Raw genomic sequence first — 25,426 nt, 5'->3', positions numbered from 1 at the left:
AGAGCAGCAATCTGTGGATGCCTGATTGCAGCTGACAGGTAAGTTGTGGAGCCAGCTCACCAGTGACTGTGACAGGCATCCCTATCTCATGTTCCCACTTCTTTTCAGACTGTAATGGCTTGATGAAGACATGCTGTCAGGGTGATAGAGATCCAGAGATTATTAAATGAGGACACCTTTGACTTGCTAAATTGCTTTAATCTTGCAGGAGGCTCTATTAGTTCCTATTGGTCCCATTTTGTAGGGGTTAGAGAAAAAAGCAAAGGGGACGGGCTGCAAAAATGCAGCAATGTTTGCTCTCCTGAAAAGCGGAGCCCAGGAAGAGAAGTGGGAATTGCAGCTGGCTTTGCCTGCCTTGCTGGCACCATGCTGTGCAGAGGATTGATTTAATTTATCCCAGCAGGTGTTGGGTGCAGAGGGCTGTTATTGGCTTGGGGGCGTTGTGAAGCACAGCGCATTTGGTGTCTTGCCCCTTGCTGGCCTTAGAAAGGATGGAGAAGTTATTCCTGTGTCAGGCTGCTCTTGCCTGTAGCTGGCTGTGTGGGCTCCATCCTGCTCCAAGGGAGGAGAGGGTTGTGGCATGGGGGCTGGAGTTTGTATCCAAACCTTGAGTATCTGTTTCTCTGGAAATGAGGCTGCAGTTGCAATTTGTATAAAATCACTCTTAGCCAAAAGAAATGATGGGGCTGGTTTGATCTAATTCCAGAGTTGTTCCATTATTTTTGCTGTGACCGTGTGACGTGAAATCCTGTGTACTCCATTTCTGATCACCTGTAGCATGAAGAGGGAAGGAGGCAGGAAATAGTGAAAGGAGCCCAAATGAGGCAGTGAAAAGGGAATGAAACCAAGCAGAAAGGAAAAGGTCTGTTCAAGGTGCAATCATTGGAGAACTGCTATCCTCAGATGACATGCACTGTAGATGGGAAGGCATGTACCTGAATTCCCAAAGTGAAGCAGGCAATAGTCTGTGAGTGTCAGTGGGTTATTGCATTTGTTGGCTGCTTGCTGAATTAAGTTCTCTGTTGGTTGGATGTCACTGCAGAGAGGGTGGCAGTCAGCTCTGGTTGGATTGTGGATGTCCAAGACATGGTTGTTGTGCTCTACATTGAAAAATGTGCTGGTGGAGAGGAACTTCTCCTTGCCAGGTAGGACAGGCTGAACAGACTGTTTGCCCAGGAATGGTCCCAGCTCCAAGTCCTGTGTGAGTATTTTAGGGTAAGTGCTTTCAGGTGACTGAACTTCTCAGTGTGGGTAAAAAGTAGCAGCTGAGTAGAAAGAACTATTCCATGTGGTCTCATCTCCTTTCCTCTTCCCTAGTATCTATACAATTTTAAAAACCCTAAACAAAACAAACCAAAGCCAAAATAATAAAAAACAAACAAAGCACCTACTCCCCACTGAATAACCTCTGACAAGATTGGCATTAACAAAGCTGAATTTTTTTAAGACAATCTTTGCAATGAAATGAGCTGATTACCAGTAGGAAGAAACTTAGTTTATTATCTGATTTTTAAAAGCCTGAATAATTTTAGTCATTGGCTTTATCAGGCAAAATAATTATTTCAGTTATTATCTTTAATAACTTTGTAGGAAATCTTTTAAGTTCTTTTCCATGAATCCTACTTCAAATGCACCTGCGGAGATAAAAGCAGCAAACTTAGCCCAATGAATAACTGATAAAGCAGAAATATCACTGCCTTGCCTCAAGAACATCACAGCTCCAAGTTCATCTCGTGCATGTAATCAGGGTCTGTGCTCTCCCTGGCCTCTATTGGCGGCAAAGCTCTTTTATGATATTCTGTCATTTATGACAGCTCCTCCAGAGAGTTCATTAGGGTGAACATTAATGTGGCTGAATCCAGGAAACTGCTTTTCCTGACATAATGCCAACATCTATTACAATGCTGTGCAGTGCAGGGGGGAGCTTTATGGTTGTTTAATGTGCGTGTGTGTGTTGCAAATGGCATCACTTTTTAACTCTCTCCGTAAAGCAGTATCTGTTTTCTGGATTGCCACCACTATAAATACATGTAATGGGGAGCCTGAGCAGCTGTTGTGTTCAGCAGTTGTCTGTGATGATTATGAATTCATGGTTGTGGCTCCCAGGACTAGAGAGCCACAATTAATCTATACTATGATTCAGATCATCAACGTGAGTGCTGGTGTTTCCCCTGCTCTATTGGTATTTCTTAGAGTTCCTCATATATAAAATCTGTATTAGGAATTGAGGCAAAGGAAAGCAGCAATGGCAAAGAAATAGCCAGTGGTTTTCCCTTCTTCCATCTACGTCCACATAGCTGTGTTGTGCAGGAGCAGCTCCTGAGTCTGAAGTTGGGTCACTTGTTTCCACCTTAGGCACGGTGGAGTGTGGAGGGGAGGTAGGATGGATGTTGTGGACTTGCTGCTCCCATGCAGTGCAGACCATGTGTGTGCTTGGTTTTAAAAGAAAAACAAGAAAAAGCAAAACTAAAACCCCGAAGTCCACCAAAGAAAACAGTGTTTATGACAGCAGGAGAAACATGGCTGAGGATTATCATTCTTTGCGTGCTTGGCTCAGATGGAGAACACTGTAGCTGTAAACTACCTCATGCTTTTTCCCACAGCCTTATTCTAATCTCCTTTCTGGGTTAATTCCCAGGTAAGAGAGCTGTGCCATTCCATTTTTAATTGTTTTCAGCTCAGTCTCCTGATTGCCAGTACGGGGCTGGCAGGGCTGCCAGGACATGCTGTAACATGTCCTGCACAAGCATCTTATCTGGTCAGAGCTGCCGTGGGTACCGAGCTGAGGAGGCTGCAGGGACGCGGGCATTCATTTCAGTCAGCTGTGATGAGCCACAGCTGCAGTGGATCCAAACTGGCTCCATCTCTGGGCTGCCTGGCCCGTGGGCTGGGATGGACAGGTCCAAGTGGAAGACTTGGCTAAAAAGCAGGAGAATAACTCTGGGGAAGGAATTCAGGGCTGGTGAATTGCTGCACTCAGCATGAGATGAGCTTGGGAGTCCCATAGCCTTGTGGGAGGCAGGAAACCCTAGGAATGTCCATTTGAGGTTAATTAAGTTCACATCAAAGAAGCAGCACATCAGGATCTGCTAAAGGCTGCTGAGGAACTGGGGTCCTGATACTTGTGCAGGAGTAGGAGACTGAGCACAGCAAGTCCTGTAGGATTGCCCAGGAGATGGGGCTGGGATGTGGGACTGGGAGAGAAAACCTCCCAGTGAATCCTGCTGCAAGAGGTGAACCCAGAGCAGGATCGTTCCTGGCCAAGCCCAGGGAGCGCACAGCTTCTATGGACAACCCCTGCTTTGAAGGGGCTGTGGCTTCAAGGGAGGCAGAGCAGCGGGGGAGTGGGAGTGGTAATAGACGGAGAAGCGAAATCTCAAGGGAGCACGAGAAAGTCCTGTGCCTGTTACTGCCCCACGCCAGTGCTGCCAAGAACTGGGCTGAGGGCACAGCCTGGTGTGTCCCTGTGTTGGACTGGAAAGGAAAACCAAGCAACAGCCCTCGGTCCCTGCCAGCCCGGGGAGGGGACAGGGACAGCCCTCGGTCCCTGCCAGCCTGGAGGGGACAGGGACAGGCACAGCCCTCGGTCCCTGCCAGCCCGGGGAGGGCACAGGGACAGCCCTCGGTCCCTGCCAGCCCGGGAAAGGGACAGGGACAGGCACAGCCCTCGGTCCCTGCCAGCCCGGAGGGGACAGGCACAGGGACAGCCCGCGGTCCCTGCCAGCCCGGGAAAGGGACAGGGACAGCCCGCGGTCCCTGCCAGCCCGGAGGGGACAGGCACAGGGACAGCCCTCGGTTCCTGCCAGCCCGGAGGGGACAGGCACAGCCCTCGGTCCCTGCCAGCCCGGGACAGGGACAGGCACAGGGACAGCCCTCGGTCCCTGCCAGCCCGGGGAGGGGACAGGCACAGCCCTCGGTCCCTGCCAGCCCGGGGAGGGGACAGGGACAGGCACAGCCCTCGGTCCCTGCCAGCCCGGAGGGGACAGGCACAGCCCTCGGTCCCTGCCAGCCCGGAGGGGACAGGCACAGCCCTCGGTCCCTGCCAGCCCGGGAAAGGGACAGGGACAGGCACAGCCCTCGGTCCCTGCCAGCCCGTGGGGGACAGGCACAGGCACAGCCCTCGGTCCCTGCCAGCCTGGAGGGGACAGGGACAGGCACAGCCCTCGGTCCCTGCCAGCCCGGAGGGGACAGGCACAGCCCTCGGTCCCTGCCAGCCCGGAGGGGACAGGGACAGGCACAGCCCTCGGTCCCTGCCAGCCCGGGGAGGGGACAGGGACAGGCACAGCCCTCGGTCCCTGCCAGCCCGGGAAAGGGACAGGCACAGCCCTCGGTCCCTGCCAGCCCGGAGGGGACAGGCACAGGCACAGCCCTCGGTCCCTGCCAGCCCGGAGGGGACAGGCACAGCCCTCGGTCCCTGCCAGCCCGGGGAGGGGACAGGCACAGGGACAGCCCTCGGTCCCTGCCAGCCCGGAGGGGACAGGCACAGCCCTCGGTCCCTGCCAGCCCGGGACAGGGACAGGCACAGCCCTCGGTCCCTGCCAGCCCGGAGGGGACAGGCACAGCCCTGGGTGGCAGCGCTCCCATCCGGGCTGCGAGCGGAGCCGCTGCTCCCTGCCGGGCTGGGGAGAGGCAGAGAGGGAAAAACACCAGAATAAAGAAACCCAATCGGTTAATTGGTGAAATTCTCTTTCTCTGGTTGACTGTATTCATTCTGACAGGAGCCTCTCCTCCTTCCCTGGAGTGCTCTGGCAAGTGAGACTTGCAAATAAAGCAAAGGATCTGCTGAATGCACAGCCATGCATAATTTAGGAGTGCTGGAGTCTTCTGCGCATCTCATCACAAAATGGCATTCAGTAAGTGCTAACACAACTCCTTTGTGGATAGGCATTTCTGTGAATTTCTTGTTTTTCAGTAAGATTTGGACATCAGACCCCTGCCAGGAATTAAAAATTGACCATCAGGAAGTACTGTAGCAGGGCTAACACCTAACTGACACATTCGTTCATGTGTGCCCACAGTCAAAATAAAGAAATGATTGTGGATTCTTGAGTGGGTTGGCTTTGAAGGATAGTATGAATAAATGATGGAAGACTACATTTTCCTTGAATTCACACTTTTCACCCATAAGTCATAAAAACAAATTTGATGCTAGAGAAAATAGCTGGAAGGGGAAGCAAGGACATCTCTTTCATTCTAAGGGTGTGGAGAGAAAGTGTTTTATGTCTCTGGAGCAGGTGTGTGAGAGGAAAGAGCTGTAACTCTTTAACTTATGTGTATCTGTTCCCATCAGGTAGATGTTTCATGCAGGGAGAAGGACCAAATGAATAATTAAGACTAGTGTTGATATTTACTTGGACTAATAGAATGTTGTGCAGCATCACCTGAATGAAAATCAAATTTGTGATTAGTAGGTGGTTCATCCTGTTCTAACAGTGTACAATGATTAATTCTTCTTTTTCATGCCACAAATAGTAATTAAAGAGAAATATTACATAGCTGCACCTGGTTTTCATTATACAGTTTTAACAGTGTGTAAACCAAATCTTTTATTGATGAGAAATGCCATAAGTTTGAAAACTGAGGGAAGAGCATGAAAACCCCTCTGAGGCTCCCTAGAGACATGTGAGAAATCTGAAATTATTAAAACATGTGGTGGCACATACCGATTACTGACAGCTCCTGCTGCGGCTGTGAGCCCTCATTCCTCTTTGACTTCCAGCTTTTCTAAGGATTCTCAGCTTGCTTGGCTCTCCCCCTTCCCTTGGCTAATCTGCTGTGCCAGGGAAGCCGTGTGCCATGCCCTGGACAGTGAGACCCAGCTGATGGACTGTCCTGCTGCAGGGGCAGTTTGCTGGTCTCTGTTCAGCAGCATCCCCTCAGCCCCATCCCTGTTGGGTGATGGGCAGTCTAAAACCCCACCTACCTGCACGGCCCCTGAATCACAAGGCTTTATTCTACTGCAGTTTTTAAAAACCGTTATTGTGTATCTGATATTAAAGCTGAGTGTTTACACCTGGTATTTGAGCCCCAGAGAGGGAGGGAGTATATTTGTATATCTGGTTTATATATTTATGCTGTTTGCTGAGTCCCTGTGGGCAAGGATGTTCACCATCACTCCGTGGCCATCATCTACTGCCATTCTCTCTTTATGTGTGCATATGTATTTACTGATATTGATTAATATTTATTTCTCATAAATAATACATCACTGTGATTTTGTGTGTGCCACTGCAAACTGCAGGAACACAAAGGGTAATGAATGTGGTGGTAAAGCTGCTCCATCCCTGCAGAGCTGCCCCAGGGCCTGGAGGCTGGTTCCTGCCCTCACATGAGCATCCCTGCCCACCAAGTTCTGGGCTCCAGCACCACCAAGCAGACCCTGCTGGTGTCTGTGCCCTGCTGCTGCTGCCTGCTTTAGGAGGAAAAAGTCTTTCCTCTGCCCCAGCTGGAGCCAGCCAGGAGGGAATGTGGCAGCAGCTCCGTACATCAGCTGCAGGTGCCCTGTGCCAGGCTCCAGGGGCAGCAGGGATGGAGTTCTGTCCCTGCACAGGCAGAGCTGCCCTCCTGGTGCCTCATGAGTGCTGTGCCCTGCTGGCACATGGGGACAGAGAGCCAGGGCTGGAGGCACGGTGCTGGCAGCTATGGCTTCTCTGAGGAACTCGAGTTATTCACATCAGTACCTTTTTGCCCAGTAAAATGGGCAGATTCTCCCCAGACCTCACAGCCCCATTGTGCCAACCACAGCATGAGTAAACAAGATAAAAGCTGAGCCCCTGGGCCCAGGTTCAGTCAGCTCTGACAGGAGGGAAGGAGGGAAACAACACTGAGAGGTGAGCACATCAGCAGCTCCTTTGACGGGAAAAGTAGGTTATTCTGAAGCAACAAACAGGAGAAACATAAAACAAATAAAAGAAAGAGAAGAGGAAGATGGGATTTGGACAGAAGCTGGTTTATCGAATTCCAGCTGGACAGTGATACCAATACTGGGAGCACTCTGCAGTGCATTTGGCACTGTCCCCCAGTGCTGGGATAGGGACCAACCCCACTCTCCCCAGAGAGTAGCTATGTGTGCCCAGCTAGGAAATTCTGGAGAAAACTGGTTGTTCCCAATGGGCTTTCAGGGAGCCCATGTCCTTGTGCTCACAGAATCCTAGACACCCCTAGGAGTCCTCATCTGAGTGAATATTTGCCAGCAAACCCCAGTCAGTCAAGGGCAGACCAGTGCTCTACCCTGCTGGTTGCTGTTGCTGTGCAAACTTTGGTATTCGTTGGAAAAGGCTAATACCAGAATGGTTTGCTTTAGGAAAAAACATTCCTGATAAATGGGACTGTTCTGCTTTGAGTAACACGGTGGTGCTGGGGTCACAGCTGGAGCCTCTCATCATAGCAGGGGAAGGCTGACCTTGCTGTAGCATAGCAGCCTTGCAAGCAGTTTCTTTTTTTCCTCCCCTTTCCTTTGGTGGGGATACAAAAGGATGGAGGATTCTGTGCCAAAGCCGGGATGCTGAGCCCTGGGGAGTCCTGGTTTGGCCCGTGCCCTAATCCTACTGCTCTGTTCTTAAGCGTGTGCTTTGATGATTAAAGGCAGTTCAAACACCAAACAGCACTTTGCTACCCCAGGTCTCCAAATGCTTTTTAAAGAGGACAGGAACATGTGTGATGCTTACAGCTTGGATTCAGGGAGCTGGCTGGTGTGGGAAGTCACTGTGCACACCTGAGGCAGGATGGGCACCGAGGGTGTCTGTGCATGAGAATGCCTTCTGCATAGCCAGGAATGGGTTTTACAACACAGAGTGGTTCTTCCAGGCACAACCTGGGTATTGCTAGTATGTAATTATATGCAGAGGACAATATGTACCTGCTTTTGGAAACTTGTGTAGTCCCTGTTCTTGGAAGCACCTATAAAGTCAATATGTTATTGACAGTCACTCCCTGGTTTGTCATGTGGAGTTATCTGCCACCCCAATGGGGCAGGGAGCTACTTTTGCAATGATTTTTGGTGCTCCATCAAAGTTTGTAGCTCTGAATCAGTTTGTGTCAGCTGAGTATCATCTTTACAGATGATTTTCAGCAGTGAGTGCTTTCTGCAAAACAATTATTTCAATAAAATCCATCAGTTCCTCCCTCCTGGTACTGCTTTGGTCAGCCCCAGAGCTGACCATGGCCAGGCTAATGCCTCTGCTCCTGGCATCTCTGTGGGAATGCCACTGCCAGCACAGCTCAGGGGTGGCCTCAGACAAGCATCTTGGTGGGGCAGGGAGAAGCTCAGCAAGCCTGGGTTGCCTGGAGGCATATGGGATCCCATCTCTGCTGTCCCTTTTTTGGACAGAGCACTTACCCCTTCCCACACCACCCAGGCTTTCTCTTGGTCATGGATGATGGACCCTGGATTTCTACTTAGTTTAGTGCCCACTAGTTTTCTGGATTTGTCCTTGTACATTTGTCTTATTTTTACTTATCCTTAGTGACCTGACCCAGTTTCTGCTCTCGTGTATTTACTCCCTATGGCAAACCCCAGAGTCCACAAGACATCAAAGATAGTACATATCCTCTTCCAAATTTGTTGTGAAATGATTACCTGGAGGCAAATGATAATTTCCTAAGACTGCAAAAAATTGAGAAAAATCCTGTTTCAGATGGCAGCAGCCTCAGCTCTGCAGTAACTGGTGTCTTTGGCCACTCTGCATAAGCTCCCAATGGTTTCTGCCCCCCTTGTTTTTCTGAGCCACTGGCCAATAGTCACAGCTTTAGCAGCTACGTGATGCTCCAGCTTTGTCCCTGCACCATGGCCATGGAGAGCTTTTCTAGGAGGGGTGACACAGAGCCCTCGGTGCCTTGCCCAGTGTGGGGAGTGTTTTAAGGACTGGGTCCAGGGGACAATGTTAAGAGTCTAATGAGTAAGAGAAAATTTTACACCAGTGGGAGTCTCTTATGTATCTGATGTTATTTAGGAAAATATGCAGAGAGAGATTCTCTATCTTTAAATAGACTTGCATATTTTATCTATCAAGAGAGCAAGTCTGGTGTGTCAGAATATGTAAATATGTTGAGTAGCTCTGAGGCTGGCAAAAGAGCCAATATTAAAAAAAACCAGATTTGAATCTCTGGCTGCCTCATATCCTCTGCTGTAGATGCCTACCTCCTTAGGAAATAAAAGATATTGTTTAACACACTCTGAGCTGTCACAGTTAAGTTCGATACCTCCGGTGTCTGGTGCTCCTGAATGTAATTGGGATGCTGTACATTTTCCTAGTCATTACTTGGGAATGATGCCCTACAAAGTCAAGCTGAAAATCAATTGGAAAGCTGACTTCTTGCAACTTCCATGGCTTCTTTTCTTGAAAGTTGAAGTATTTTCCTGCAAGAAAATTGCATTGACTGAATCCCTGTGCTTCCCTGTTATGTCTTGCTTTCTGGGTTTGTAGCTGCTCCATCTTATCAGAGTGGAGATTTCATTAGGGAATTTTTGAGGGTTCTTCTTTTAATTAAAGGAGGTATTATACCTCCTTGGTCAAACTACAGCTGCTAATTCCCAGCTGTCATTGTGGCATTTGTTTAATTAAGAACAAAATTATCTGCATGACTGGAGAACCATGAGACAGATTTTTGAACATTTACAGGGTAAGATCTGTTGCTGGGGTAAATCAGCTCTGTTTCAGGTCCATGGCAAAAAAGCACATTCTACTGACAGGGGACAGGTTGAGTAGCAGGAGAGGGGAAGAACAATCCCAGCTCTTCCTTGGCTTTGAGCTGGCAGTAGTTAGGCATTGCTACCCATGCAGATACAGATGCCTTCTGCCAGACCTCTGTCCAAGATGCACCCTTCACCTTGCTCCCATTCTTCAAGGCAAAATGTTTGAAGGAAGAAATCCCTGCAAAACCCCATACAAACCCCCAGAGGTGGGTGGGTGGGTGCTGCAGGGCTGCTGGGGGATGGCCCAGGTGTCCCCTGCCTCTGGCAGCTCCTTGTGTTCACAGGATTTGTTTGGGCACAGGCAGGACTGGCAGGCTGGGCTGGATGAATTGTGGTACCAGGAGAGTCTGAGATGTTCATCACAGCTGTGCTAAATGGGAAATTCCTAAGTGACCCGAGGTGATGATTTCTCATAACCTTTGGGTTTTTTTCTTTTTACTGGATAGACAGAATGGAAAATTGACAAGTGCAAGCCACACTTCTTATCCTGCTTCTGAGCAGACTGGTGAATCCACTTGATGATAGAGTTGATGTATTGAGTTTGCCCAGACCTTCATTCTCAGCTGTCAGTGTGTCTGGTTTGACTTGAAACCATCTCCAATAAATTCAAGGCTGTAAAACTGTAAGAGGATCCAACAGCAACCTCCAGTTCCTTGAATTAAAATATTTTTCAGAGATTTTTGGAAGGTATTGATCTTTACTGTGCTTAATGATCATTATTAACCTTAAAATTATGTATGGTAAAATGAGAAACAGAAGGAAGGAGGGAGAGACAGAATGTTTGCCCTGCTGAACAAGACTGATTGTTCTGGGAAGAGGCTCCTGGTGCCTGCTGCCCCACCATGCTGTGGGTATGGGGCCAGAGGGTGCAGGGACAGTGACACAGCCACTTCTGCTGTGAGAGCCCCCTTGGCTGCTCTTCACTCTCTGAGCAATCATGTCCCATGGAGGGGCACAGGAATTTAGGTATAATTCTGCTTTGTGAGAGCCAGTGGGATGAAAACAGCACAGCAACAAGAGTTGGGGTTGCTTGTGAGGCTGTCTCCTCCTCCCTTGAGGAGTTTTTAAAGCCTGGAAAGGTATCAACCCATTAAAAAGCTCATAACAAAAGGTGAAAAATTCAGAGAAAATTTGACCTATTAATAAAGGATCTAGCTAAACATTTGTGTAAATATTCATACTGAACTAAACCATTAGCTTTTCCAGTTAATCTGCTTTCTGTGCTAAGGGCTCTGAGTAAAATATGTTCCCAGAGTAGTTTACAGAAGAAATTAGTGCTGTATCTGGCCTATTATTCTTCTTCTATAAAAGATTAAAAAAGATAGATGCAAAAGTCCATTTCTGAGGGACCACTGATCATTTTTCTCTCTTACGGAAAACAAAACCACTAAAAGGCAACAGAAAGGACCAGTTTCTGGGAAGTCTGCTTGGTTTGCTTGTCATTTTGCAAGGCAACTTCTATTTGCAAACGGAAAATTCTTAAGAATTTAAAATGTCACTTAGAGCATCTGCAATTGCCCTGTAGAAGAGTTTGTTCACCTGTCAGCCTTTATAAGCATATGAACATGAATTTCTTTTACTCCTGGGAAATCTTGTCCAATTTTAACACTTTTCAGTGTGGTTGGTGAGAGGGTCGCCTGAAGTTAAACACAGGAATATATTATTGCATTTGACACTTTTCACAAGCGTTGTGCTTAGTGTATTCTGAATTTTGAATGTGAAGGATGGGCCCTGCAGCCCATGGATAAACCTGGTCCATGCCAGGAGTCCAGTTAGTACCAGCAGAGAAGCTTCTGGGGAGAGGCTGCTGAGGACCAGCTTGGGCTTCTGCCCCAGAATAATGAGATGCTCTTCAGTGGCATGGGAAGAGTTGAGCCCTGGCCCCTTTGCTCCTCTCCTGCTCTGTGCTCAGCTTGTAACACAGGTACTGACAGCTCTGCGTGTTCCAGGGCTGGGGCACAGCAGCGCTGAAGAGTGAACCTTCCAGGGCCCATATAAAACTTTTGTTTTCCAGATTCTCCTCAGTCAGCCATAACTACTGGCTGAACAGGAGCAAGTGTTTTTAGAAATGCTGAGACTTATAAAAATCCTGTGTCACAAAAGCACCCAGGGATCACTGGGAAGACTTTCTTGTGGCCACAGAAGCATGGGAGGTGAGTGCAGCCAAGGTGGCTGGAGTAGTAGAACACCTGAGACAGAGCACCGAGGGACCCCAAAGCAAGGCATGAAGACATTTCCCCCTCCCTTGTCAGCTGGAGTTACAAACACCAGAGCACTGTACAGACCTTCTTGAAAGCAAAAGGTCTTTCTCAGTCTGCCTGGAGCTAGAGTGTCTGGGGAGGGGGACAAGCAGGGATGGATAAAGACAAGGAATTTGTGGCCCCTCAGGTTTGAAATTATCAGTTTTGAAATATCAGAATATTGTCAGAACTGATGCCTAGGCTGCATTCACGGCCCATTGGTATGGCAGGCTCCCTTGTATTGTGTTTCTGCAGCTGAGGCTGGATTCCCCCCCCCAGCCCGCCCCAAAGACAGAAAGTGGCTTTCAATGACCCTGTTCGTGCTTGAAAGGTTCAGCCTGCAGATCCTGACAGCAAGAACACGAACTAAAACCAAATTCTCAGCTTGAGTCCTCACCGAGAGCGAGCACGGAAGCTGCAGCTGCAAAGGACCCCTGTGCTGGGTGCTGGAGGGATCTGTGTGGGGCTGGATAAACACGGAACTTAGCAACAAAGAGCGAATCGTGCGGGTTTGCAGGGAAATGCCGAGGGCTCACATCCCCTCCCCTGTGTGAGGACATCCCTCCTCTGCCCCGGCCGGGGCTGCAGCTTGGCTGGCTGTGCTTTCCCGGTCATTCAGTCACTTCCCCTTTGCCATGGGTGCCATAAAAAGTGATTATGTCTGCTTGCTGTCAAAGGGACTTGTCACAAGCAGAACTCTCTGCGTCTTTTTCCACCTCTTTCTCAAAGTAATGAGCAGTCCGTTGAGCCAACAGAGTTGCACTATGTATCTGCAGGAATTCTCGTAACAGATGTGCTGAGGCTTGGAAAACTTATTTTAGATAAGCCAAATAATCTTTTCAATTATCTTTTGCTGAAAATATTGTATTTTTGTAGGCATTCAAGAGTGTTATGGCATAAAATACCAGCCTAATTATCATTAACTTCTCTATTATGTTTGCTGAAATATTTTTTGGAGTTGTCAAATATGCAGCTATTTTGTTATTTGGGAGGGAGGTTTTAGCAGCTGGATAGTTTATTTCTTGATTGTGCAATTTGATCTACATATTTCATTTCAAGAAGATGTTATCTAAAAGGATAGCACCAGCAGCTCGTATTTATTAATTAGGATTATTCCATCATGGTGGGAACAGCTTCCTCAGCTGGGTCCTGCAGTTCCCAGGGCTGGCACAGCAGGGGCTGGGGGCCAGGGCAGTGTTGCCCCTTCCTGGCTGCCTGCTCCCCCCCCCTGGATGGGTGATGCCACAGGCAGTGTCTAACACAGGTCTGGGCTCTGCTGGCAGCCAAGCCCAGAATGAGGGAGCAAGGCTGTGTCCTTGCTTCACAGTGTGTGTGCACACCTCAGACTCCCTCAGCTCCTACCCAGCTCCCGGAGCACTGAGCTCCTCATGCTGAAAAACAGGTTTTTCCCCCAGATTTGGTCATGGTGTGGAAGGCTGATGGAAAATCCCTCCAGCTGCTGTTGCAAAACACCATTCCCCTGAAAGGAAGGGAAGTTTTATTGCACTGCAGAGCCAGCAGAGGGGATGCATATACAATTCATTCTGGTTCCTCCAGGAAATTCTGTTTGGCCCTGACATGTCAGAGCTGTGACTGCTCGGGGGCTACTGAGACCTGTGAGAGAGGTACTGCAAGTGTGGGTTCAGTCGAGATGGGGAGGTGAAGCATTGTGCTTCAAGCATTGGTGTAGCCATTTACTTAAATTATCGCTAAACCTAATGTCACCCCATCTCCTCCACTGCCTGTTATTGAGTGCTCCAGCTGGGTAATCTCATTAGAATTTGTCTCGTTCTCACCTCCAGCAGTACCCATGTACACAGCCTCACAAAAGGTTATTCACACAATATTGCATGACCTTGATGAAAGGCTAATTTGATAAGAATTCAATTTAAAATTCCATTTGTACTGACAAACCAGGATTTTATTGATGTCACAAATTTTCAGCAGTAGAAGTGACATTAGGGGCGAGGCTGCCTTGTTTGCAGGCCTGGAGGTGGACAAGGCAGAGGATTTATATCAGAGGGTCAACGTACCTTGCAGCAGTTTAGTTTCAACGCTTCAGTAAACTGTTTGTAAGTTTTCTTTCCTTTACTATCCTATTTTTCTTTGCAGTTTGCTTAAACAGATCTTTGCAGTGGCAGGGACGAAGCAGTGGTGGCTGATAAGGAAGGCCGTTTCCCTGTGCAGTTCAAAGCTCATTTCCTACGTGCCCTTTCATCCTTCAGTCTCCACCAGGCTGAGCCAACAGACAGGATAAATAACCAGCCTGATCTGCTCTCCGGATGGGGTGCTCATGCCGTGCGGTCCCTGGCCCTGGCAGGAGCTGAGGTGGCTGGGGACACACCGGGCTGAGCTGGGTCTGGAGGTCCAGCACCGGTGTCCGACACGTCCTAGGAGCAGAGGGGCAGTGCAGCCAGGGATGCAGTCAATCAGCTGCTGCTATCCACCAGCTTGGTTTGGGGCTGAGAGCCATGTTTAATGCTTCCTGTGTGTGCCCAGGAGCTGCTGATGCTGCCATCCCTGCCGTGCCTGCCTCCCTCGTTAACCTTTCCTGGCAGCCCACGCGTGCTGTGCCAGGGCAAAAGTGGTGCTGTGGCAGCCCATGCCAAGGGCAGGAGGGGCACAGAGAGGACAGCAGCAGGTGGCCAGGGGCTGTGGGAGTCCACGTGTGCAGAAGAAAACAGTGACTGAAGTGGCAGCAGCCCGTGCCCGTGTTCCAGAGCCAGCAGGGCTCAGCAGTGTGGTAATGTGTTGTTTGTATGAAACTTGTCAGGCTGTGGCAGGGCAGGAGAGCCTTTCCCAGGCAGCTGAATAAACAGTGCTCCAGTGTGGAGACACCTGGAGGGGAGGGTGCTGGCACCTGGCAGAGGCTCCCCAGGCGTGTGCAGGCTGCTCACAACAGCCTGGCTGGGCCATCCTGGGACAGGACACTGCCTCAGCAGCCAGCCTGTGTCCCTGCTGCCCACATGTGACACCCGAGGCTGCACCAGGTTCTGTGCTGCTGTTCCAGGTGGCAGGAGGTGGCACAGAGCAGGACACAGGCTGGGACTCCCATCCAGGAATGGCAAGTCCTGTCCCCTGCTGCTATAAGCTGTGCATTGGGGCCCATGCTGCAGTTACAGCATCTGGAGAGTCAAAGCTCTACAGCAGACCCAATATTATAATTACTCTGAGTTAGTACCTTGGAAAAATCAAATGTGCTCTGAAAGGAATGATATCCTCAGAAAAAAACCCATGCAAAGTAAAAAACCAGCCTTATCTGACTTAATTTCCTTTTGCTTTGATAGATTTTGCAATAAATTACTTATTTAATGGATAGCATGAAACATCACACAGTGATATTTCAAACATTCAAATGCCTTGATCATTTAATACTATTTTCCCTTCTTTATTATGCCATAGGCAGAATTTTAATTATAATATTTATGCAAATTATGTTTGTATAATCGTATTTGAAAGACTGTGTGGATCAAATTTTCCAGCCAATTTATCTAAATACAAGCCTTAAACTTTCCCTTTATCACTGTCACAAACACTCTTCCTCCTAATTTGTCATTTTAGGCACTTCCTATTACACTATCACAGAAGGCTCAGTGTCATTTGCGGCCTCCAAAAAAATAACTCAGGAATCATAGAAAACCCAAACCCATGTTTGTGTACATGAGTGAGTAGAAAATCTTGCTTTGTAAGCCAAATTACTTATTTTTGAACTGCTTGGTTTTCCCTTTCCCTGCTGGCTCTCTGAAGTCTTGTCCCAAAAGCTCACTGCCCCTAACAATGATATCTTTCCCCTTCTAAATCTGCTCAATGTTCCCAGTAAATCCTTCTGTTGGTGTTAGTGGGTGACGGTGTTCGTTAGCAAATGACTGTCTAAATAAGAGAAGCAATTAGGCAGATTTGTGAAGGACAAAACTTGTATTGATTAATGTAATGATGACACATGCAGAATAATTTTGGACTCAAACAGAAAGTAAAGATCAAAAGGATGGGAAAAACAGGTGTCTTCCAATTAGAGCATAAATCAACAATTAGGAGTTTTCACTGACTGCCTTTTGAAACTCCTGGCATTAATCACTGCTGCTCTGTGCATAACGCTCCAAAGAAAGGAAGCAACCAATATTTTCACATAATTAAAGGAAATTATATATCCAATACCTTTTAATGTGATTAACAATGATAGGATGAAACTGTTTAAGAGCAGCAGTTAAGAGGAATATTAGCTGCCATTATGGCTGAGATAAATATTCAAGGTTATATCTACCCAGCTGTGAATTTGGAAGGTTTTCCTGGTAGGTAAGATAAAACTCTTCACTCAGATAATGAAGCAAGTAGTACCTGGGAAAGATCATAATTGGTGCTGTGAAACAGGGCCACAGTGTTACTCGGTTACCAGCTGTCCCTGGGGTGAGCAGTGAATGTGCACAAAATGTCAGTACATCACAAAGATGCCAATATATAAACCAGACATATTATTCTGCAATAAAAAATGGATCCACTTCTGAATGCATTATGCAAAAGAGACAGATGAATGTCACAGCCCAGTGCTCTGCCCTGGATTCTGAAAGAGTGTGGAATCCACAGAGAAACCAGCCCGGCAAGGGTTTTTCCCTGGGCTGTTTTGGGGAGGGGGTGCTGCCACTGAAAGCCACTGTCAGGGCACAGAGGGCTCTGGGTGGACAGACAGACTGCCTGCACGGGGTGTTCTGTGGGTGCTTGTGCTCTGGGCAAGGAGTGGCCGTGCCCTGGCACTGCTGGGCTCCACAGGCAGCTGCCCTGCGAGGGAGAGGGGCTCACTGTGCCCCGTGGAGCCCACGAGTCCATAGGGGCCCTGATGAGGGAAGCTGAGCCAGGAGAACAGGGGGCTGTGAGTCCCTGCTCCAGTGGCTGCCCGCAGCTCTCCTCCCCGCGGGGAGCCGGAGCATCGCCCTCTGCTCCGTGCCTCTGGCCCTGTGCTAAGCCCCATCACTCCTGCTATCCTTAGCAGGCAGGAGACTAAGCATGCCACCAGGTGAAAGTGGGTTTCTGGACAAAACATTTGTATTTTCTTCTTAACGGTCTGCATGAAAAGACACGTCACAGAGAGGGACAGAGCACTGATGTGCATGAGAATTTCTGTCCATGTGGAGTGCTCAACAGCACACACATAGATGGGTTTTCGTGGTGTTGGTGGGTGTATTAAATGAAACAGTTACATCCTGGCACCAGCTCTGATTTCTGGAGGGATACTTTGTTGTATGAATTTAAGGACCTGTTAAATTAACCAAGACCCAGTAGATGAAGTATAAATTAAGAATTCTTGGGTCCCCTCCTGTTCTCTGTCTCTGTGAAGGCACCAGTGATCTCACAGAGCAGAGTGCTCCATTAGAGCTTGTGCTTCAGTGAGGCAAGAGGACGAGAGCGCTGGGAAATCCGGGTTGGAAGATAATTGTGTTCCTGTCTCCAACGCTCAGCAGTGTTATCAAAATCCTGGGTAATGAGCTGTTCCCCGAGTGACCGGTGTGGAGAGCGTTACAGCTCGGTCTCTGGTGCCCCGAAGGGCTCAGCGAGGAGGATTCTGTCAGCTTGCAGCAGCACTGGCTAAAGCCATAAAGCCCAGCCCTGGCCGGTGGGCGAGCACCTCGGCTGTGAGTTAGGGACACAAGCATGGGGCTGGGGAGGAGAGAGCAGTGCTGAGCTGCTTGTGCAGGAATGCCTGCTCATCCTGAATCCTAATGACAGCAGCCTAAACACCAGTGTCTTTAGTTATTTCCTGGTTTAATTAAGCAGAACCAGTCAGCTGACGATTTTTATTTTAATTCAAGCAGAAAGCCTTTCCCCGTGCCTGAATTAATGCCAGCCCAGCGGCCGGCTGCACAGATGCCAGAGTGCTGTTTGTTTATCCGGACACAAAGCCTCCATGGGCTGGGTGTGGATGATTAGTGACTGCAAATCTTCATTTTGAAAAATCTGCTGTGGATTTTCCTGTTGTCCCCATAAGTCTCTGAGTGGAGGAGCAGAGTAGACAGCGCTCCTGCCCACGATGGGCGCTGAGCTGAGCACTGTCCCAGTGGTGTGAGCGGGGATGTACAAACCTCCTCCCTGCTGCTGATGACAGGCAAGAAGGGAGGCAGATGCTGGTGCTGCTGGGACAGCCTGATGTGACTGTTTGCTCTCCAGGGCTGGAGCAGGTGCAGCTGTGTCACCGGGGGGACACTGCAGTTACAGGTTGCCGCATGCAGCAATTGGGAACAGCCCTGCAGAGACCTGCTCTGCCTGGGGACAGCCCTGCACCAGGCTGCTGTAGCTCGGGGTTCCCCAAAGGGTCATTGGAAGCCCCTTTCCACCTCTCAGTCTAAAATACCCTGACTGTGTGTCCTTCCAGGAACCACAAAAAAAGGCGGGTGGGGAGGAGCAGGGCTGCCTTAAACCTGGAGGCTTCAAGCACCCCAAGTTTTTCTAATGTATTTTAGAATACTCTGTCATCTTAATGATGTTTTGATATGTCCCACTAAATTACGTTTGAAAACCCTCCACTAAAATTTGGCCTAAAAAGGTGGAAATCAATTCCTGGATAGTGAAATTTGCCCGGTCCTCTTCTTTTAAGCAGTTAAATGACTGAGTAATAGATCCATAAATGAACATCTTATTAGCCTAATCCTGAATGGAAGAATACACAAATCAGCCATTTGCTTAGTGGATATCACTTAAGCTTGCCATCCATCTTAGTCAAAGGAGGTGCCGAGTTTAATTTATCGGTGACTGGCCAAGAACTCCCAGAGAGGGAAGGGGGGAACAGCAGTCTCAAACTGGTGCTCTCCTGCTGTAGATTAGCGTGCCTGTTGTTTAATTGCACCACACTGAAATGCAGGGATTCCTTCAGCTGTGAGCTGTCCTGCTGCCATGGGAGGAGCGGTAGGGTAAGCAAGAATATCCAGTTGTCCAAGCATTGGGCTTGGGCTGTGAGGGCAGCCAGGAAAGAGGAGCAAGCCCTGTTTGAGCAGGGTGGGCACAATGGTGAGTTCTTCAGGTGGCAGAGGAGTGGGACAGGAGCTGCTACAGGTGCTGAGACCCAGCACTCCTTCACCACCTCCTAAGGAGCAGCTCCCCTGGACTCTGTGGTGTCCTTGACAAAGCCTGAAGCTGAACAAGAGACTTGTGCTGTCTTTAAAAATGACTGATTGAGATATCATTTGGATGCAAAATTTGTCATCAGTATTCATGTCCTCAGTCTCAGATAGCTTTTATTGAGCCAAATTTGAAATGATCGGAAATCAGAGAGTGGCAGGTTTTGAGCCAAGACTTAGGAGGTCAGGCTGGACTTTGCAGAGGTCTCTGCCCAAGAGGGCCAGAGCCTGGTCATGCAGAGGATTTGTGGGTTTCTGGGTTTGTATTAAGCTGTGTGCTTAATAAAAGAAGTAGTTGCACAAAAGGGATGGGACAACCACCTTTGCTGAGTGTTGGTAGCTCTGAGTAAATCAGTGTGCAGTTGTTCTCCAGAATCAGTGTTTCGTATTTCTGGCTGCAGTAAGCCCAGAACTGTGGCATTAAGTACATCATTGTCCCGTGACTACAGAGCCAGTCTGCAACCTCCCTGCACCTTCCAGACCCACACATTCCTTAGCCTGAACACACTGTAAGAGTTGGAAGCTCAGGACACAAGGATGTGCCCATTCCCCAAACTCATGGCATTCCACAGGGACACTAAGGAAAGCAGAGCTCTGGTGCAGTTTTAAAAATACCTCTGAAGTTGGGCAGTGCTTGTTGGGTTTGTTGCCCAGTTAAAACCCAAGAGGAACCTGACAGCTGTGGTTTGAGGAAGAAAGCACCTACTCATGTGTGCAGTCTGCTGCTCCCCAACAGCCAGAGTGGTTTAAGCTGTTGAAAACAGGATGAAATCCTGCCTTGGGCTGCTGTGCTGGGAGCAGAGCCGCAGTGAGCCTGGGCCCCAGCACTGCTGGGCTTCCCTCGGTCCTCCTGTGGGTTTATCCAGATATAACTCAAATCATAACACAGCTCCTTAATGTTGCTAACTGTGTGATTTAGGCTTTTGATCAGCAGAATAGAGTGATCCTGAACACTTTTAATGAACTATATATTTATCTGGGGAGTCGTACCACTTTCATCCTCCACACAGCTAATAACCATAGCTCAAAAGAGCCCGCTGGCTCTGCATCTCATTTTCAATTCGTGCCTTTTTAAAGAAGATAATCATGGAAAGAAAAATGCAGGAGTTCGGGGAAATGGCTGTGCTGTGTCCATTAGTGGGAGGGGTGGGCAGGAGGTGGTGAGAGCTGGCTGGATCCTCTGCAAGCCCCACGTGGGTCTCTGCAGCCTCAGGATGGGAAGGGAAGGCAGAGGTGGAGCGTGGGGGCTGCAGGTGATGTTGTGTGACACTCCAGCTGTTCCTGGTCTGTGTGAGCCATGGAGGCCATCAGCAGGAAAAGCAGCACAGAACCAGGGGCAGTTCGTTTCCAGTTCCAAACGGTGCACAGGAGCCACCCAAACTCCATCCTCCCCCTACTTTCAATACCATAGTTTTCTTTTGACTTTTCCTTTCTCTCTGGAAGAATTTTTAGTGCAACTTAGAAGCTGTTCAAGCCAGGCCAAGAGTTTTAAACCATAGTACCAGAATCACAAAGAAACATGGAATTACTCTCATCATTCTTTTCATTCTAATACATTGTTGTGCCTAAACCCTCTATGGAGTCAGGGTAGTGTTTTGCCTGCATTTGTGACAGAGACATGACTTCCTGGCAGCACCACAGGCAGAGTGGGCTGAAATTCCTCCCTGTCCTGAGCAGCCCTGTGCCAGCGATGGTGGCACAGATGGCTGCTGGCCACTGGTGTCCTGCAGCCCCTCTAGTCTTTCAGAAAGGAGCAGGAGGCCCAGAGGTAGGGGAGGCAATTGCTGCCTCAAGACCATGTCACAGAATGCTTCAGGTCTTTATGTATTAAGCTTATTTGAACAATGTGTTTTGTTCATAAATCACTGGTGACAGAAAATGTACAACCATGTATATCACATGCTGCAGAGGGTGATAAACAGGAGGTCTTAAGTATCTGAGGAAATTTCATTCCTCTGGCTGGTCTGGTATTTAGGACCATTTTAAAAATTGTTCTTTGCCAGTAAGAGCTGCAGAGAAATTACCATCAATCTAAAGCATCTGGGGCCTGAGCTCAGGCTGGGGTTAGTGGCTATTTTGCATTATATTGACCTGGTGAAATGCCAGTTGGTTTTTCTGAAATAAAAACAGCAATAGCCAATAATTAATGTTCCCATAGTTAATTAAATTGGTGCAGCTGGTAAAGTGAAGCCATGCACTCTGGCCTCAGAGATTTGCTGCTGTGGGTCACGTCCACGTGCATGCCTCTAAGGGCTGTGTGAGTGCACCGGTCATGAGTGTGGTGCCCTGCTCAACCCTTCCCACAGCAGCTCCAGTAACACCAGTGACATCCCCAAAACCACCCTGGGGACTTGCTGCTTTCCCTTTCTGGAGCAGACTGGAGCAGCTGAGCACCACTGACCTCTCCTCCTCCTGTGCCAAGTCATCACTCATCTGTGGGTTTATTAGCTGTTTATGAACATGCTCTAATGTTTTAGGGAACAAAGCTGACCTCAGCTCTGTGCAATTACCCCGGCTCAGTGCTGTGTGACAGTGCAGAGGGATATGTGCACCTCAGGACATGACCCCTCCCCGCGGGGGCAGGAGGTCTTGACCAAAAGGGATGGATGAAATAGTGACAGTAAGTTTAATGGGATGTTGCCAATAGTACAGAAGCAGCTCAGCAGTTCCCTTAAAGCCCCTGTTTAGTGCAGTGGGACAATTTCTGTTCTGGCAACGGTCTGGTGCCACTGGATTACAGTTTGGCCCATTTCTGTTTGGGTTTTTGCTTTAAATCTGTTGTGTTTATTTTCTTCTCATCAGGGCCATGTTCTTGTAAGAATGGGACTTCACAGAGCCACTACAAAGCTTTTGGTTCATCAGTTTTTAATTAAATTTGAATTGAAGATTCTTTTTCCTCTAGGCTAATTTTCAAGTGACAAACAAAATCCCCTTAAGTGCCTTTTCTTTTCTGCTATAAACTAGTAAAGATGCTGTCAAATTCCCTCAGAAACCCAGCTTTTCCAGCCCCAGAAGAGTGCAGATTATTGTTCTATTAGAAACAGATCAGAGCAGTTCTTTAGGCAAACAGGTGAAATAAAACCAGTGCCAGACCCCTCAGTGCTTGTGCCAGGTGACATCACTGGACCCCTTGAACAGCCATCGCTCACCAGGACCATCCTCTCTAACCTGTTTCCTGTGATTAACTTCAATTAGAGAGAACAGGCTTGATTAGACTGCGAGAGTAACTTCTCAGAAAGCCACTCACTATTCTTTCTGGGGCAAGGGAAAAGTGCAGGGCTTAGTGAAGGAATAACCTCTGCAGAATTAACTTACTGCTCTTTTCAAATGAATTTTCAGGCCTCTGAGCACTGCTGTGTGGATCCTGTAAGAGATAAAAAGGTTGATTTGGACAAAAAATCGTGTGTGGTACCTCCTGTAGCTCCTACCCACTGATGCTCAGTGTTACAGCATTGATGCATCTGGTACAGTTGTGTTGAAATTGCTGATAATTACCTCCATCTCACTGCGTTTCAGTTCTCGATAACAATGTGCAACAGCTCCGTGTCATTTCCTTTCTTCCCTGTACACACCAATCTGCTGGATTCATCTTTCCAGAAGTACAAGCTGAGGATGATAAGGATAATTGATGATTCCCTTCTGGACCGGGTCATTATTAATAGCTGTGCTCACTTAGGCTGTCAGCTAATCTCTGCTGCCGAGGGTTTATCTTGGTGTGCTCGCTGTGCTCCCCACTGGCGGGGAAACGTGCTGTGCAGAAATGACATTCCTTCTTAAGCTCCTGTTCTGTTATTCAAATTTGAAATTTTTGCTTCAGCCAGACAAACCCAAACTCTCAAACTCATCCCACCAGCATTGTTGGAGCTACTGGCAGTTTCCCTGTTAGCTTCTATGGCTTGAATAAGCCACGCTCCCAGGGTATCCCAGTACCTCTAGTCCTTGGTTTGACATCCTTCCCAGAGTGTTGGGAGGCAGGACAGTGCACCTGCACTGCTCCAGTGGGTGTGCCCTCAGTGGGCAGAGCTGCAGCTCCAAGCTGCAATGCTCAGCATCCCCCTGAGCGCAGCGCTGGGGGTGCAGGAGCTGCTTTGGGGCAGGGCTGTGGCGCAGGGCCAGCACCCCTGGGAGCAGAACACTGCCTGGGGAGGCAGGACCTCGCACTGGGGAAACAGGGAATGGGAGTGAAACAAGCAGTTGCCCTTGAAATATCAGAGGGTTAATACTGTTCCCCAGTGACATCTATGCTTTGGCTTCTGCTAAAATGAAACTGGTTGAGATTTTCCTTGCTTTTAATCTGAACAGTTAAAGGAAAAATCTCTTTGTAGGGACTGTTTTGGAGAATTTAAACAAGTGGCATTTTCGCATGCTGAAGAATGTTGATATTTTGTCATAGCTCTTCATATTTCATCCATTAAAAAGAGTTCCCAGACCCTCCACTGTGACTAGCTTTGTGATGCTTTGGTCCTTGGACCAGTTGTAGCAACTGGAGCAGAATCTGGGTCCCTGGGGTGGGCTGCACCCACAAAGAGACCTTGAATTGTGTTCATGGCTGAGGGGCAGCAGTTCCAGATTTTTCACCACCTGCCATGATAAATCTCCTTCCCTCCCTCCCCTTGCACCTTCAAGAAATTGTTCCTTTTATTTGCGAAGTAGAAAAGTGATTTTTAAAAGGTGAAAGAGTATTTCTGACTTTGATAGCATGATTAGCTAGGTTCAGAATATTGTTATGGCTTATCTTGCTCTTCTGTGATAACTCAGAAAAACAATAAATGTCTTCTTACAGCAGACTGACATTCAGTATTGAAATTGGTCTCCTAATCTTTATGTGATTGCTTTCTCTGTGATAGAAATATTGCCTCTTGTAGGGTATTTATTGTCTAGTTCTTTCCAAAGTATTGACTTTATGTAACCGTTTGATATACATCAAATCCCGTAGAGATTTAATAAACTCTTCTGGTCAGTCTTCTGTTGTAAACACATTGAGATTTATGGTCATCTTAGTGGAAAGCCCTTTTTCGCTGAAATTCTCTGCTTCCAGATATCAAAAGATACGAATGGGAGCATAGATCACTGCAGGAATCTGAGCTCCCAGCTGTTGCATGCTGCTCAGGAGCTGTTGATGGCTGACGTGAAGTGTGTGTGTTGGGTGATGGTGCAGCTGCCAGGGCTGGGGTAGGGGCACCAGGACCCTCCTGTGCTGGGGCTGTGGCTGCAGGGCCCGGAGAGCCAGCTGGGCTTGGCTCCAGGAGCATTCCTGTGGAAGAGCAACAGGAAAGGAAAGATCTTATTCTGTTATTCAATTATGCATAGTCAATGTATTGGTGCTGTGCTGCCGCACCTGGAATTGAGAGAAATGGAAAACTGGGAAAAGAAACATGCAAGCCTCACGAGCAGCCGCATGTGTGCCATTTCCTTGCCAGGTTCCTTGTGCTTTCCCACCCTCTGACTCCCTGGAGCTATTCGTTCTTATTCTGAAACCAGACCATAGGTATTTCAGTATGAAACTTAAAAAGTGTCCTTTGCTTTGGGATTGGAGAGGGGAGGAACACACTTGTTTTTAAGAAGAAACTTTTCTCCATACAGGAATCAGCTTTCTAGGGACAGCCTGCAAGAAATCCAGCCGAGCTCTTCAAATTCACTCATTAAATGCAAATACTCTCTTTTTCATCTTACATTAACCTCCCTTTAATGGTGTGTGAATGTCTTTTCATTTCACAGCTCAGCATTAAAAGACTATATAGTGAGAGGTTTCTGAAGTGTTATAAATCAATAGCAGCTAGAGAACAGAGCAGGTTCCTGCTTTGCTTGCAGTGGGGAGGAGCTGCTGTTCCTATAATGTCCAAATCAATCCCCTTAGGCTGGCAGTGCATCCAGACCGTGCCCCTACCAGCTGCTGGAAGCTGGGGTCTGAGGTCTGGCTCTAGAAAGGAAGTTCTGGATTGAGGCTTTCCTCTTACTTTGGTGAGATGAATTTCAGTTTCCCCTCTGATGGTGCAATTTAATGGGCAAATGCTGTTTGCAGACGCTTCTCCACAGACTTTGCATTTCCTGTTGTTGTTGATGTTGTGGTGGTGGTGGTGGTGGTGGTCCTGCCCTTCAGCTCTTTTCCTGGGCAAGAGTGAGAGGCAGCAGTGAAGATAAAATGTTTTTCCTCACCTGCCTGTCACAGAAGGTGCCTGTCTTGCTTCTCTGGCTGCTTCATGGCTTGGGGACAGGTAATTAGTTGGGGCGGTGGTGAAACCTCAGATAAATGGTGTGATACCATGGCTTCTCTGCTGATGGGAACACTTAATGGGAAACTTACTGGGAATGATGAAGTGATGTATTTAAACAAGCTAAAAAGAGAATTTGGGTGATGTTTTGAGGCAGCATGACAACCACAGCTCTCT

At 48.2% G+C, this 25,426-nt stretch overlaps 1 long non-coding RNA gene across 2 annotated transcripts in view; it reads left to right on the top strand.

Moving 5' to 3' along the window:
- Positions 1–25,426, top strand: part of LOC118694257 (uncharacterized) — a 45,136-nt gene continuing 19,710 nt past the window's right edge. Inside the window, exon 1 of one of the 2 annotated variants that reach the window (XR_004981395.1) lies at positions 1–38. This is a non-coding gene — a long non-coding RNA (uncharacterized LOC118694257). Of the gene's footprint in view, positions 39–4,766; positions 4,854–25,426 lie in introns of those variants that run through there. The other variant, XR_004981393.1, reaches the window with a different exon arrangement.

Source organism: Molothrus ater, chromosome 21, assembly GCF_012460135.2.
Source record: "Molothrus ater isolate BHLD 08-10-18 breed brown headed cowbird chromosome 21, BPBGC_Mater_1.1, whole genome shotgun sequence".
Taxonomy (NCBI): domain Eukaryota; kingdom Metazoa; phylum Chordata; class Aves; order Passeriformes; family Icteridae; genus Molothrus; species Molothrus ater.
This window is presented reverse-complemented; position numbering and strand designations above follow the sequence as displayed.